Source organism: Kogia breviceps, chromosome 9 (assembly GCF_026419965.1).
Source record: "Kogia breviceps isolate mKogBre1 chromosome 9, mKogBre1 haplotype 1, whole genome shotgun sequence".
In the NCBI taxonomy this organism is placed as follows: domain Eukaryota; kingdom Metazoa; phylum Chordata; class Mammalia; order Artiodactyla; family Physeteridae; genus Kogia; species Kogia breviceps.
In genome coordinates, this window is record NC_081318.1 from 103,467,967 (window position 1) to 103,483,392 (window position 15,426).

The 15,426-nt window shown below is 44.8% G+C and overlaps 1 protein-coding gene across 9 annotated transcripts in view; it reads left to right on the top strand.

The window, feature by feature from the left end:
• The window catches only part of HECW1 (HECT, C2 and WW domain containing E3 ubiquitin protein ligase 1), a 463,589-nt gene that overhangs the window by 199,881 nt on the left and 248,282 nt on the right, over nucleotides 1–15,426 (top strand). The gene's annotated exons all lie outside the window — the stretch shown is intronic.

The following is a 15,426-nucleotide window of genomic DNA, read 5'->3' on the forward strand; positions in this document are numbered from 1 at the left end:
TAATAAATTTTATATGATATATTTTTCATAACAAGGGGAAATTCTTATATACTGTAATAGTTAAACCTAAAAAGCAGAATACAAAAAAGACTCAACAGTTTTCCAGGGAGGACCTCCAAGATGATGGAGGAGTAAGATGTGGAGATCACCTTCCTACCCACAAATACATCAAAAATACATCTACATGTGGAACAACTCCTACAGAACACCTACTGAAAACTGGCAGAAGACCTCAGACTTCCCAAAAGGATCTTGGTGCTCCGGCCAGGGGTCAGGCCTGAGCCTCAGAGTGGGAGCGCTGAGTTCAGGACATTGGACCACCGGAGACCTCATGGCCCCACCCCATGTAATATCAACTGGCAAGAGCTCTCCAAGAGATCTCCATCTCAACCCTAAGACCCAGCTTCACTCAACGACCAGCAAGCTCCAGTGCTGGACACCCCATGCCAAACAACTAGCAAGACAGGAACACAGCCCCACCCATTAGAAGAGAGGCTGCCTAAAATCTTACTAAGTTCGCAGACACCCCAAAACACACCACCGGACATGGTCCTTCCCACCAGAAAGACAAGATCAGCCTCATCCACCAGAATACAGACACCAGTCCCCTCCACCAGGATGCCTAAAACAAGCCACTGAACCAACCTTACCGACTGGGGGCAGACACCAAAAACAACAGGAACTATGAACCTGCAGGCTGTGAAAAGGAGACCCCAAACACAATAAGTTAAGCACAATGAGAAGACAGAGAAACATACAGCAAATGAAGGAGTAAGGTAAAAAACCCACCAGACCAAACAAATGAAGAGGAACTAGGCAGTCTACGTGAAAATAATTTGGAGTACTGATAGTAAAGATGATCCAAAATCTTGGAAATAGAATGGAGAAAATACAAGAAACGTTTAAAAAGGACCTAGAAGAACTAAAGAGCAAAGAAACAACAATGAACAACACAATAAATAAAATTTAAAATTCTCTAGAAGGAATCAATAGCAGAATAATCAAGGCAGAAGAACAGATAAGTGACCTGGAAGATAGAATAGTAGAAATAACTACCATAGAGCAGAATAAAGAAAAAGGAATGAAAAGAATTGAACACAGTCTCAGAGACCTCTGGGACAACATTAAATGCACCAAAATTCGAATGATAGGGGTCCCAGAAGAAGAAGAGAAAAAGAAAGGGACTGAGGAAATATTTGAAGAGATTATAGTTGAAAACTTCTCTAATATGGAAAAGGAAATAGCCAGTCAAGTCCAGGAAGCACAGAGAGTCCCATACAGGATAAATCCAAGGAGAAACATGCCAGGACACATATTACTCAAACTATCAGAAATTAAATACAAAGAAAAAATATTGAAAGCAAAGGGAAAAGCAATAAATAACATACAAGGGAATCCCCATAAGGTTAACAGCTGATCTTTCAGCAGAAACTCTGCAAGCCAGAAGGGAGTGTCAGGACATATTTAAAGTGATGAAAGGGAAAAATGTACAAGCAAGATTACTCTACCCAGCAAGGCTCTCATTCAGATTCGACAGAGAAATTAAAACGTTTACAGACAAGCAAAAGCTAAGAGAATTCAGCACCACCAAACCAGCTTTACAACAAATGCTAAAGGAACTTCTCTAGGAAGGAAACACAAGAGAAGGAAAAGACCTACAATAACAAACCCAAAACAATTAAGAAAATGGTAATAAGAACATACATATCAATAATTACCTTAAATGTAAATGGATTAAATGATCCAACCAAAAGACATAGACTGGATGAATGGATACAAAAACAAGACCCATATATATGCTGTCTATAAGAGACCCACTTCAGACCTAGGGACACATACAGACTGAAAGTGAGGGGATGGAAAAAGATATTCCATGCAAATGGAAATCAAAAGAAAGCTGGATTAGCAATTCTAATGCCAGAAAAAATAGACTTTAAAATAAAGACTATTACAAGAGATGAAGAAGGACACTACGTAATGATCAAGGGATCAATCCAAGAAGAAGATATAACAAGTGTAAATATTTATGCCCCAACATAGGAGTACCTCAATACATAAGGCATGTTCTAACAACCATAAAAAGGGAAATTGACAGTAACACAATCATAGTAGGGGACTTTAACACCCCACTTTCACCAATGGACAGGTCATCCAAAATGAAAATAAATAAGGAAAAAAAGCTTTAAATGACATATTAAACAAGATGGACTTGTTTGATATTGATATTTATAGGACATTCCATCCAAAAACAACAGAATACACTTTCTTCTCAAGTGCTCATGGAACATGCTTCAGGATAGATCATATCTTGAGTCACAAATCAAGCCTTGGTAAATTTAAGAAAAGTGAAATCATATCAAGTATCTTTTCTGACCACAAAGCTATGAGACTAGATATCAATCACAGGAAAAAACTGTAAAAAATACAAACAAATGTAGGCTAAACAATACGCTTCTAAACAACCAAGAGATCACTGAAGAAATCAAAGAGGAAATCAAAAACTACCTAGAAACAAGTGACAATGAAAACACAATGGCCCAAAACTTACGGGAAGGAGCAAAGGCAGTTCTAAGAGAGAAGTTTATAGCAATACAGTCCTACCTCAAGAAAGAAGAAGAATCTCAAACAGCCTAACCTTACACCTAAAGCAATTAGAGAAAGAAGAACAAAAAACACCAAAGTATGCAGAAGGAAAGAAATCATAAAGATAAGATCAGAAATAAATGAAAAAGAAATGAAGGAAACAGTAGCAAAGATCAACAAAATTAAAAGCTGGTTCTTTGAGAAGATAAACAAAATTGATAAACCATTAGCCAGACTCATCAAGAAAAGAAGGGAGAAGACTCAAATCAACAGAATTAGAAATGAAAAAGTAGAAGTAAGAACTGACACTGTAGAAATACAAAGGATCATGAGAGATTACTATAAGCAACTATATGCCAATAAAATGGACAACCTAGAAGAAATGGAAAAATTCTTAGGAAAGCACAACCTTCTGAGACTGAACCAGGAAGAAATGGAAAATATAAGCAGACCAATCACAAGCACTGGAATTGAAACTGTGATTAAAAACCTTCCAACAGGGCTTTCCTGGTGGCGCAGTGGTTGAGAGTCCGCCTGCCGATGCAGGGGACACGGGTTCGTGCCCCGGTCCGGGAAGATCCCACATGCCATGGAGCAGCTGGGCCCGTGAGCCATGGCCGCCGAGCCTGCGCGTCCTGAGCCTGTGCTCCACAACGGGAGAGGCCACAACAGTGAGAGGCCCGCATACCAAAAAAAAAAAAAACCAAAAAAACCCAGAAACAAAAACCTCCCAACAAACCAAAGCCCAGGACCAGATGCCTTCACAGGCGACTACTATCAAACATTTAGAGAAGAGCTAACACCTATCCTTCTCAAACTCTTACAAGATACAGCAGAGGAAGGAACCCTCCCAAACTCATTCTGCAAGGTCACTATCACCCTGATACCAAAACCAGACAAAGATGTCACAAAAAAAGAAAGCTACAGGCCAATATCCCTCATGAACATAGATGCAAAAATCCTCAACAAAATACAGGCAAACAGAACCCGGCAGCACATTAAAAGGATCATACATCACGATCAAGTGGGGTTTATCCCAGGAATGCAAGGATTCTTCAGTATACGCAAATCAACCAATTTGATACAACATATTAACAAATGGAAGGATAAAAACAATATGACAGTCTCAATAGATGCAGAAAAAGCTTTCAACAAAATTCAACACCCATTTATGATTAAAAAACCCTCCAGAAACTAGGCATAGAGGGAACTTACCTCAACATAATAAAGGCCATATATGACAAACCCACAGCCAACGTCGTCCTCAATGGTGAAAAACTGAAAACATTTCCACTAAGAGGAGGAACAAGACAAGGTTGCCCACTCTCATCACTATTATTCAACATAGTTTTGGATGTTTTAGCTACAGCAATCAGAGAAGAAAAAGAAATACACGAAATCCAAATCGGAAAAGAAGAAGTAAAACTGTCACTGTTTTCAGATGACATGATACTATACATAGCGAATCCTAAAGATGCTACCAGAAAACTACTAGAGCTAATCAATGAATTTGGTAAAGTAACAGGATACAAAATTAATGCACAGGAATCTCTTGCATTCCTATACAATAATGATGAAAAATATGAAAGAGGAATTAAGGAAACACTCCCATTTACCACTGCAACAAAAAGAATAAAATACCTAGGAATAAACCAACCTAAGGAGACAAAAGACCTGTATGCAGAAAACTATAAGACTCTGATGAAAGAAATTAAAGGTACAAACAGATGGAGAGATATACCATGTTCTTGGATTGGAAGAATCAACATTGTGAAAATGAGTCTACCACCCAAAGCAATCTACAGATTCAGGGAAATCCCTATCAAACTACCAATGGCATTTTTCACAAAACTAGAACAAAAAAATTTCACAATCTGTATGGAAATACAAAAGACCCTGAATAGCCAAAGCAATCTTGAGAAAGAAAAACGGAGCTAGAGGAATCAGGCTTCCAGACTTCAGACTATACTACAAAGCTAGAGTAATCAAGACAGTATGGTACTGGCACAAAAACAGAAATATAGATCAACAAAACAGGATAGAAAGCCCAGAGATAAACCCACGCACATATGGTCTCCTTATCTTTGATAAAGGAGGCAAGAACATACAATGGAGAAAGACACCCTCTTCAATAAGTGGTGCTGGGGAAACTGGACAGCTACATGTAAAAGAATGAAATTAGAACATTCCCTAACACAATACACAAAAAATAAACTCAAAATGGATTAAAGACCTAAATGTAAGGCAGACACTAGAAAACTCTTAGAGGAAAGCATAGGCAGAACACTCTATGACATAAATCACAGCAAGATCCCCTTTGACCCACCTTCTAGAGAAATGGAAATAAAAACAAAAATAAACAAATGGCACCTAATGAAACTTAAAAGCTTTTGCACAGCAAAGGAAACCACAAAAAAGATGAAAAGACAACCCTCAGAATGGCAAAAATATTTGCAAATGAAGCAACTGACAAAGGATTAATCTCCAAAATCCACAAGCAGCTCATGCAGCTCAATATCAAAAAACCAAACAACCCAATCCAAAAATGGGCAAAAGACCTCAACAGACATTTTTCCAAAGAAGATATACAGATTGCCAACAAATACATGAAAGGATGCTCAACACCATTAATCATTAGAGGAATGCAAATCAAAAGTACAATGAGGTATCACCTCACACCAGTCAGAATGGCCATCCTCAAAAATCTTCAAACAACAAATGCTGGAGAGGATGTGGAGAAAAGGGAACCCTCTTGCACTGTTGGTGGGAATGTAAACTGATACAGCCACTATGGAGAACGGTATGGAGGTTCCTTAAAAAACTACAAATAGAACTACCATATGACCCAGCAATCCCACTACTGGGCATATACTCTGAGAAAACCATAATTCAAAAAGACACATGCACCCCAATGTTCATTACAGTACTATTTACACTAGCCAGAACATGGAAGCAACCTAAGTGTCCATCGACAGAGGAATGGATAAAGAAGATGTGTCACATATATACAATGGAATATTACTCAGCCGTAAAAAGAAATGAAATCGAGTTAGTTATTTGTAGTGAGGTGGATGGACCTAGAGTCTGTCATACAGAGTGAAGTAAGTCAGAAAGAGTGAAACAAATACTGTATGGTAACATATATATATGGAATCTAAAAAAAAATGGTTCTGAAGAACCTAGGGGTAGGGCAGGAATAAAGACACAGACATAGAGAATGGACTTGAGGACACAGGGAGGGGGAAGGGTAAGCTGAGACGAAGTGAGAGAGCGGCATGGACATATATACACTACCAAACGTAAAATAGCTAGCTAGTGGGAAGCAGCCGCATAGCACAGGGAGATCAGCTCGGTGCTTTGTGACCACCTAGAGGGGTGGGATAGAGAGGGTGGGAGGGAGACACAAGAGGGAGGGGATATGGGGACATATGTACATGCATAGCTGATTCACTTTGTTACACAGCAGCAACTAACACAACAATGTAAAGCAATTATACCCCAATAAAGATGTTTAAAAAAAAAGCAGAATACAAAAATGTGTGGTCTCAATTATCTAACAAAATGCATAAAGAGAAATGGAAGGAAATATTGGCAGATGACCACTCTGGTAGCCTCTGTGTGGCATGGTTATGGGGGTGTGAATTTTTTTAAATTTTTAATTTAAATTTACTTAAATTTAATTTTTAATTTTTGTGTATTTTTCAACGTGTTAGCATGTATCATTTTTATACTCAAAAGTCCCAACTCTGGACTCCCTCAGGTCCTTGGAATTTGCAGAATATGGCTTGACTTTTCTTGATGCCCAGGAAAGGCAGTGGCAGCGTCTGCCGAGTGGTGAAGACAAGGTCTGCGGCCCTTACAAGACACACCCAAATGTTCAGCTCTGAGGTCAGCAGCGCAGCTGGAATCTGAGGTGGGGCGATTCCGGCTAAAAGAAGTGCTAGGGATAGTCTCTGCTCTCGTCCACCGCTGGTGGTCTCAGGTCCAGGGCAAACTTTTCCATGTCACTTTCACTTGACAGGTTTATGGCCCTTTCGCCCACTCTAGATTGAGAAATGAGCCCGGATGTGAACTAAGGCTGGCGAATTCATTTAGAAAGGAACCGTTCCAAGGTTCTTCCTGGCACCTCTAAAGAGCAGCCTTCAGGGTGCACGTGGCAGCCTCTGTAGCTCTGCCTCTGGCTGGAAACCACCTCCTTCTGCATCCTCTGCCTCCCCAAGTCTGATGCATGCCTTCAAGTTGTTGAAGGCACAGTTGTTAAAATGTTCCAATGGCCACCAGCTCTTTGCAGCTTTCTGTGACCACCACCCATTAGAGACAGTGTTGGACCCTTTTGGGGGCTGGTTAAATTACAGTTGTCTGAGCCCCCCCCCCAGCCTGCTGAGTTAGAATCTCTATGAAGTCAGGCCATTTGTTTTATTTTTAGTTTTGTTTTCATCTCATACAGTCAGCTTTTTCTGCCTCAGTTAATATTGACCAGGGATCATGTCTTAAACAGCTAGCCCAGAGCTTTGCAAAGACTAGATATTGAGTGGATATTGTTAAACAGAATTGAATTATATACGATCAAAGCAAGGGCAGAGTTCGGTCCTGGTATTCAAGTCCTTGTCAAAATGCCACAATTACTTTTGTTTGTTTATTTCTGACTCTTCCTAATCAGCAGATGGAAGCGTTAATTATAGAGACTGCTTTTTATCATCTTTCAGATGGTTTTTGCATCCTGTAGAACAGAGGCTATGTGGAATCGGTCTCCCTTTGCTGTGCATGGCCGGTATTCTCTAGGGATAGTGCTGATGTGGTAGCCAAGAAGAGAGATGGTTCAGATAATACACAGAAGGAGCCATTCACCAAAATGGTTTGCCAGGCTTTCTAGTCACCAGTCCCAGCAAGGATCCTTCCCATGCCTCCCCCTGCCCTACAGGTAAAAAGGACAATTGCTACCCAGATTTCGATGGGTATTCCAAGACAGAGAAGTATTTTCTGAGCTACATGAGGTACCTACATTGGGTTTGGCTCTAAGCATCCTTCTTCAGTGTGTTGATAACATGTCCATTGAAACACATATAAAATAGAGCCACTAGAAAACAGCGATTGCAGTATTTTTCTTAAAAACCTAAATTGGGTAGGACTTAAAGTACGTGTCCTGGATCCTCTATATTACGTTTGGGCAGGCACCGTTCTCCCTGTCAGGAAGACCCATCCTACTCTGGCCCTGCATTTGTGTTTCTTCTTGGCAACGCTTACTTTGGCAGTTGGGGAGATAAGACTCCAGAGAATGCCCTGGGCCGTTGTTAGTTTTTCATACGAGTGTGGCCTGGCTTTCCAGGGCAGATACAAGCCACAGCTTATACTCGGATTCATTTTCCAGTGTTTGACACGTTCATTTGTTGACTGAATGAATAAATAAATGAAGATTGTCTGGGAAATGCAGTCTTAGCAGTTTCATGCCACCCTGACATGTGGCTTTAACGACCTTGGAGTAATTTTCATGGAGGGTAAAATGCTGGCCTCTGATGGGTGGGTCATAATTAAGCTGCTGACATGGGGCGGCGTGTCATCTTCCCAGGACTAGCGGGGATGAGACGGCTGCCTGCAAAGAACAAAGCTAACATCTTGGAAATGGATGCGCTTAGGACTCATTACCATGAGTCTTTCTTCCTCAGAACTAATGTTTACCATGTGGTGCTTTCTTCCTCAGAACTAATGTTTCGTCTTGAACAGCCTTTCAGAAACCTGCATTACTTCATTTTTTCATTTGCCTTTTAATTCCGCTGTCTCTTGGGTCTTTGCACAAAAGCTTAATGAGCAGTTTGAATGGCAGCCCAGGCAGATGACAGATTCTCTGTCGCCGCCGCCCCACCAAGTGAGCGCCGTGTCTGCTGCTTCCACATCCCTGGAAGGATACGAAACTTTCATCTCTGATGTTTTCTGCCTGCAAGGGAAAATGGAAAATTAGAGACGTTATCTGAATAATTAATTCCAGCCTCCCATGAAAAAAAATTCTAAAATATCTAGATCATTGAGACTTCTGAGTTTCTATTTGTCCGGGTGTAGGAGGCTTGTCTTTTAAGTAATCGGAACGGCAGTGAGTGCTCTGGCATATATTACCATATCATCGAGACCCTCGACTTCTAGGCATCAGCTTCAGGGTGAAAACTGTCTCAGCCAGGTGATAATCATCTAGTTTGCCTTCTGGTGATGGCTAGAGAGAGTCAAATTAACTTGTGTTAGACTTTATGTAAACCCATACTGTACTGTTGAGCAAAGATTTCCCCCAGGAACTGGTGGGACAGGCAGTGGCGTTTGTCATTCATTGTGGCAGCTGCATCTTTTCTGTATCACAGACAAGCTCAGGTGATGGTCCCAGGCATCCAAGCGAAAGAGATGACTGTGAGAAAAATCATTCCTTTTCTCCAGTCTGTAAAATGGAAAATACTCTCTAAAATCCCCAGCTCTTGCCCATGAGTTCAAAGGCTCCAAGCTGCCTCGATTGACTGTCCCTTCTCTTTAGTTCTGAAAAATCCGAAAGATTAATTGGTATGACAAAAGGCAGAAGGGACTTTCTGTGAAGGCTGTTCAAGAATTTCAGTAGCGAAAAAAAAAAGAATTTCGGTAGCGAGCGTGATGTGAGCGTGTTTAAAAGGTAGTAGCTAAGTTTCTTTTCTCCGCTGGGTTGATTTTCCTCCCTATCGTTTCAGCTGTCCCAATCATTTCATCCTAAATTACTGAAGATACACCTAATTCCTTTTTCATAGCACCAGCTGTCTCTTATTTCCTTCTTCTTCCACAGATAACCCTTGATTTAAGCCATCTCTGCCTGTCCTCAGCTTATAGCCTGGGTGCTGAGTTGGTGCAGTGTGCAGTGGATAAGAGAATGAGTGACAGCTAGAACTGGAATTGAGTAATGCAGGCTACAGCTATCACAGGAGTGGCCACAAGAATGACAAGGAAGGAACTTGGGAAGGAGTGTATTATCCAGGATATGAACTGCCTTTTTCACTTCTCAAGGGAGACAGAGGGAAGGATATGAACCAGAAAGAGAGAGGCCAGATGCATTTCATTTATATTGCCAGATGCCATTTACGTCTTCCTCTTCCTTTCTGCCCTGAGTTGTCTTCCAAAAGTGGTCTCAGGTATTGAGTTTATATCAGGTCTGGATGTGTTCCCGCTGGGCAAGATGATAACAGAAGCAAAGAGCTGCTGCTACTTCAGTTCCTCTGCGTCCTGACGACGGGTCTTTATGGTCCACGGTCCTAACGACTGGCACCGTTGTTAGAGCCGGAGTCCAAGATGGTGCCTTCCTTTGTCCCGATAGGTGATCTGAAAAAGGAAGTGCTGACAACCTCCCGTACTCCTGCGGTGACGGCTGTGCAATATCCATCTGCCCTCCCAGTAGCTTCCCCTAGTAGCTTGGCAGAAACGTCTACCAAGTTGCTCCTGAAGAAAGTTGTTCAGTAGCATTTTCACAGCGTTGGTGAAAGCACAATTTAGGGGAGCCCGTTACTGCGTCTTCTCCTATCCTCAGAAGGGCTCACTCTCCCCAGAAGAAACGGCCCTCTCCTGCCCCAAGCATCCTGCCTCCGACACACTGGCCTCCTTCCTGTCCCCTGAACGCGCGTGGATGGGCTTTATAACTCTCGTGCCTTGGCATATATTCCTTCTGTCTAAAATATACCTTCTCCGCTTCTCCCTAAAGTCTTCATTTCCTTCCTCATCAGACACAATGAGTAGTTCTCTCCCTATCCTTTGTATCTTCCCAAACTTGTTGGCTGGTCACCCCGTGCTGAAATGATTGCTTATGCAGCTTTCTTAGCGCTAGATAGAAGCTAGCCCAGAGCCTCGTCCCCGGTGTGGCACAGATCACATTGTAAGTATTCGTGTGTGTTTAACTTGACATGCCTATTCACTGGCTCTGGTCACCACTGGTAACATTACTTTGCTATATAACCAGGAAGGATAGCCTTTGTACTGAATTCTATGGCAAGATAAGGTTACAAATACCGTATGTTGCAGAAAGTTGGTCTGATTCACTCTGTATTGATGTGTTGGACAAGCTTTGCAAACGAAGAGTGCAAAAATCCTGAGATGTACTTCTCCCAGTTAGTTCCGAGAAGCAGAGTCTTCTGGAGCACGTGCTACTAAGTGATGCAGAGTTTCGTGACAGTGAAATTAGGCACAAGTACCGTTTGTCTTAGAATGCGCTGCACGGTACACGACGCTGCCCTACTTACTCCAGGACGACTGCAACGGTGGTGAGATCCCAGTAGAAAGAGGCCGTGTGTGGCACCTCCCAGGTCTCCATGACGGTGCCTTCAGATTGCCCTTCTGCCCTTACACCCCCTTTCAAGGACCCAGGACGTATGTTGTTCCATTTGCTTCTCCTCCTCTCGCAATGAGACTTAGTGCCTACGTCGCAGATGGTACTGAGGGTTTAGACTTAAGGGACCATCTGACTGGTGCAGCTTCCCCCTCCACATGGACTTGACTTTCAGAGTTGCTTTAGCACAAGCTCCCCCAGACACAGCAGGCTTCTTGCTCTCCTCCTCGTTGCTGCAGGGTGACGCTTCTAAGGTGAGCAAATTGGAGTGTTTCCCAGATCAGCCGTCTCCTGTGGTTCCCCATCCTCCAAGGGAGGAGGTCCTTTGTCTTGGTGCGGCGTGGGAGACCTGCCTCCCACCCTTCCAGCAGTGCTGCCTGATTCTCTGGCAGGCAGCTGGGAGAAGCTCTGCTCGATCCAGGGGCACACCGTGCTTTTCTGTAAAGCTGTGCCTTTGCACACCGAGTTCCCTCTGCCTGGATTGGATCTCCCTCTCTGTCCTTGCCCAGCTGGCGACCTTCCGACTGCTCCCAAATACTGCCTCTCTGTTCCGCCACCTGGGAAGTCCTTGCCAGCGTCTGTCTCCCTCCCACGCGGGACCTTGCCTGCCCCGGTCATTGTGTCATAGCGGACTGCCTAGACGTGCGCCTCCTGTACAGAACCCTTGGAGGAGAGGAGCGCTGTTTAATTCATCTCTCCTCCACACTCAGTACTGAGCACAGCGTCTATTACATACTAATGGCTCAATAAACATTTGCTCGGTGAACGGGATAAAGGAAGGGAGAAGAAAACCCAGAGTTTACTGAAACATCCACCCAACTATGCTGGCTCCAACCTCCCAGGGGGCGGAAGAATTTAAAAGGAAGCATCTATATAGCACCCCGAACCTCCACAAGAGATCATCACTTACTTTTCGGTATTAAGTCCAATATGTATGCACACTTAGCCCCGCATGTGAAACCCTCCTGAAATGCCCTTCTTACAGCTGTATTCACTGCCTGGCCGCATTACCGGTTAGCTGGCAAAGCTGATCGGGATCATGAAAGTAGGAGGGAAACACACGGTGCCTCACGTCCTCCACGAGCCCCGTGTCCGTGCTGAGCGAGGCAGGCCGTGGGCCTCGGGTTCCCTCGAGACTCTGTTGCTCACTTGCTGGGTCGGTGCTGATGCTGCGCTTCTGGGGGCCTCTGCTTCTAGCGGGCAGGAGCAGGGCTGGGCAGCACCCCCCGCGACTCACTCTGGGAGTCTGCATGGCTCTGTTCTTTGGGTTGGGTTCGGGAGACAGGACGCCCTGGGTGTGGGAGAGACACCACCACCCCCAGTGTCCTGGAGCCCTGCTGAGTTCCGGGAGCAGAGCTGCCGGGGGATCGGGGTGTTCCTCGTGGCTGCCCAGTGCTGGATGCCAGGAGGAGGGCGCTGGGGACATGCAGACGCTCTGCTTCCCCGGCACTTCCACCAGGGGCCTCCCTGCTGGTCAGCCGGGTCCCTGAGAGCTTGGGTGCCCGGACCTGGCGTCACCATCCCTGTGGTTCTGGGAGATGAAAGCATTTCCTTTTCTCCTGCAAGTGTCAATAGGTAAAGAAGGAACTTGACCAAAATCCATCAGGATGGGACCGTCCTGAGGAAGAACCAGACCTCTTTAACATTGAAAAGGGAAAGACAGGACCTTTTGCATATCTGGGCGTGCCCGTTCATTCTCTGTCTGTCATCTGTCTGTCTCACACACACACGCACACAAACACACACAGGAATACCGCTTTCAAGGACCTTTCCTTTCAACGTAGAACAGAAGGAGGTGCCAGGGATCAGGACTTTCTCCTAAAAAACATGGGAAGACCCCCCCTTCCTGCCCCCTTCCTGTCTCCCCTCACCTCCAGCCCCTCTGCCCACTGTTCCGGCTATACACACTGCCCAAATTTTGACAACTGGCTTCTTGAACACCTCCAAGCATAAACCTCCAGAGCGACCCAGAGCTTCACCAAGAAATTCCAGACTTGACCATAGCGGTGAAAGGCACACAGCCAACAAAGCGTGGCAGGGCGTCCTGCTCACCCCTCGTGGGTGCTCTTAGGTGTGAGCAGAGAGAAGGCATCTGACCCACAAACGAAGACTTTCCTCCCTGAAAGTGGGGCCCGAGGGAAGTGGGGTGGGGCTGAGCAACTCTAATAGACGTATTGGGGGACTTGGTCCTCAGTGAGAAAGCTCTGTGTTCCTAAAATGATGTGTTGACTGTCATTTTAACAAGTCACTTGTCTTTCAAATCCTGACTTCCTAGGCGGATATTCCCTGGCTTGACTTGGCTTCCTTTGCTTATTAAATTTTTCTCTGCTTAACGTTCCCTTTCAGCCAGCAACGTGTGGGATTCTGTTTCTCCTTCACAGAAAAGGAGCCCACACAATTTGGTTTATGTAACTCCGCGATACTCTCGTACACAATGGCCAGCATAAAAGACAAGGGTTTTCAGCACAAGGCTTTGAGGCTAAAAGCACAGTTTGGAGGCACAGTGTCAGGGACGGGTGCCCAGGAGCTGAAGAGTTGGACAGAGATGATGCTATCGTAGCCGCCTCCCACTCTCCTCCTGAGACGTACACAGCCATCTCGGTGGGGGTCAGGGTCACCTCAGCCCCTCACACCCACCTCTGTCCCACAGTCTCGCTCACAACAGCAGAGATAGGAATGCACGGATGGGACTCAGATGTCAGGATGTGAGACGGGAGAAGGGGACCGACCAGGGGCGGTATTTCATCTTGTCCTCAACTCTCCCTTCTGACCAGTGTCATTCGGGAACCGGTAACTCGGGGGATTCTGGGCACCGAAGTCACGTGCTGGAGACAAAAGAGGCACTGAGATGGGTTCCTGAGGTCAGGGAACAGAGCGTCACATGGTGACCCCGAGACAGAGGGGGCGGGCACGCTCCAGCCTGCATCCCGCATACGCCCACTCATTCATTCATTCACTGCTTCGTTCACTGAACATTCACTGCATCCTTGCCCTGCACTACTTTAGCTGCAAGTGCAGACCTAAAGGGACTAGGCAGGGACCACACTCTCTTGACATGTGCGTCTTCGTGGAGGGACACTGACGAGAAGTAGGTGAACAGGACAGTCGCAGAGAGAACATGTCCATCAGGCTCTGGTTTACTTGCACTGTCAGTGAAAATAATCAATCAACAATCTCTAGTAGGAATAGAGAAGAGTTTTATATGAGCCAGCCCAAAAGGCAGCCTCTCAGACAACTCTAAGGAACTGCTCCAGAGATGGATTTCAGCACAGTTTTGTGTCTTGTTTAGAACAAAGAACACCAAACAGGTCAGGGATACATTCCTTCAAGGTTTCCAGGAAAACAGATCAGCACGTACACAGAGAGTCGGTATGGCCTTGGCACCTGGGAAGGGAGTCTTCCCGTGGAAGGAGGTCCAGCATTGGCGTCCAGGAAGGGAGACATTTCATCTTTATGTTTCACGTGGACATTCCTTACTTCTGGTCAATGTGCCTTTTTCCTTAATAATTAAAGCAGATGTACAATGTATGTTTGATAGGCCACAAACAGGCTGTTCTGGTTAGCGTAAAATTCAAGTTAACTCACGTACGAGCCAGAATGACCTCCCCACGCCTCAATACGTGAACATTTATTTTATCAGCATCAAGGCCAGAGAGGGAGACGCAGGACTGAGACCAGATAGAGTTGAGAGCAGAAGGGTTGGGGCATCAGTGGTGCAATAAGCCAAGGGGACTTTTGAATTCGATCAGAGGCAACAGTATCTGAACCCATTCGTTCAGCCCCTGTTAAACTCTCTTTGTATTATGACCTCAGCTTTTGTCAAAGACTCATCCCAGCAATCAGCCACTATATTTGTGATTTTAGAAAAAGATCCTCTTTTAAGATATTGTTCACCACGTCATGTAGTGTCCCCTACATAAAGCTAAAAATGAAGCATCTTATTAAGAACTTGGAGGGAGAAAAAAATTCCGATACTCTGATCGTGAGAATTACATTTTCCTTTATCCTTTTGGCTGCCAAGAACCTCAGAGGAGAACCTGAGTCTCAATTATTGCAACTTTATCTTCCCGTGTTTTAATTTGGAGAGAGTGCTTACGAGTGGTGAAAGTGCCCACTTATAATCACACAGAATGGCTCAAATCCCTATTTCCTGCTGCAAGAGGCGTGACCTTGGGAATGTTTATTACCCATCTGAGCTGGGTTTCTCACCAACATGGGGAGAGTGATACTTGATAGGGTTTTTTTTTTTTTTTTAGCGGTACGCCGGCCTCTCACTGCCATGGCCTCTCCCGTCGCGGAGCACAGGCTCTGGACGCGCAGGCTCAGCGGCCGTGGCTCACGGGCCCAGCCGCTCCGCGGCACGTGGGATCTTCCCGGACCGGGGCACGAACCCGTGTCCCCTGCATCGGCAGGCGGACTCTCAACCACTGCGCCACCAGGGAAGCCCTTGATAGGGTTTTAATGAGATAATGTACCAAGTTCCTTACACAGAGTAAATGCTCCTAATATTATTACCCTCTTTCTTA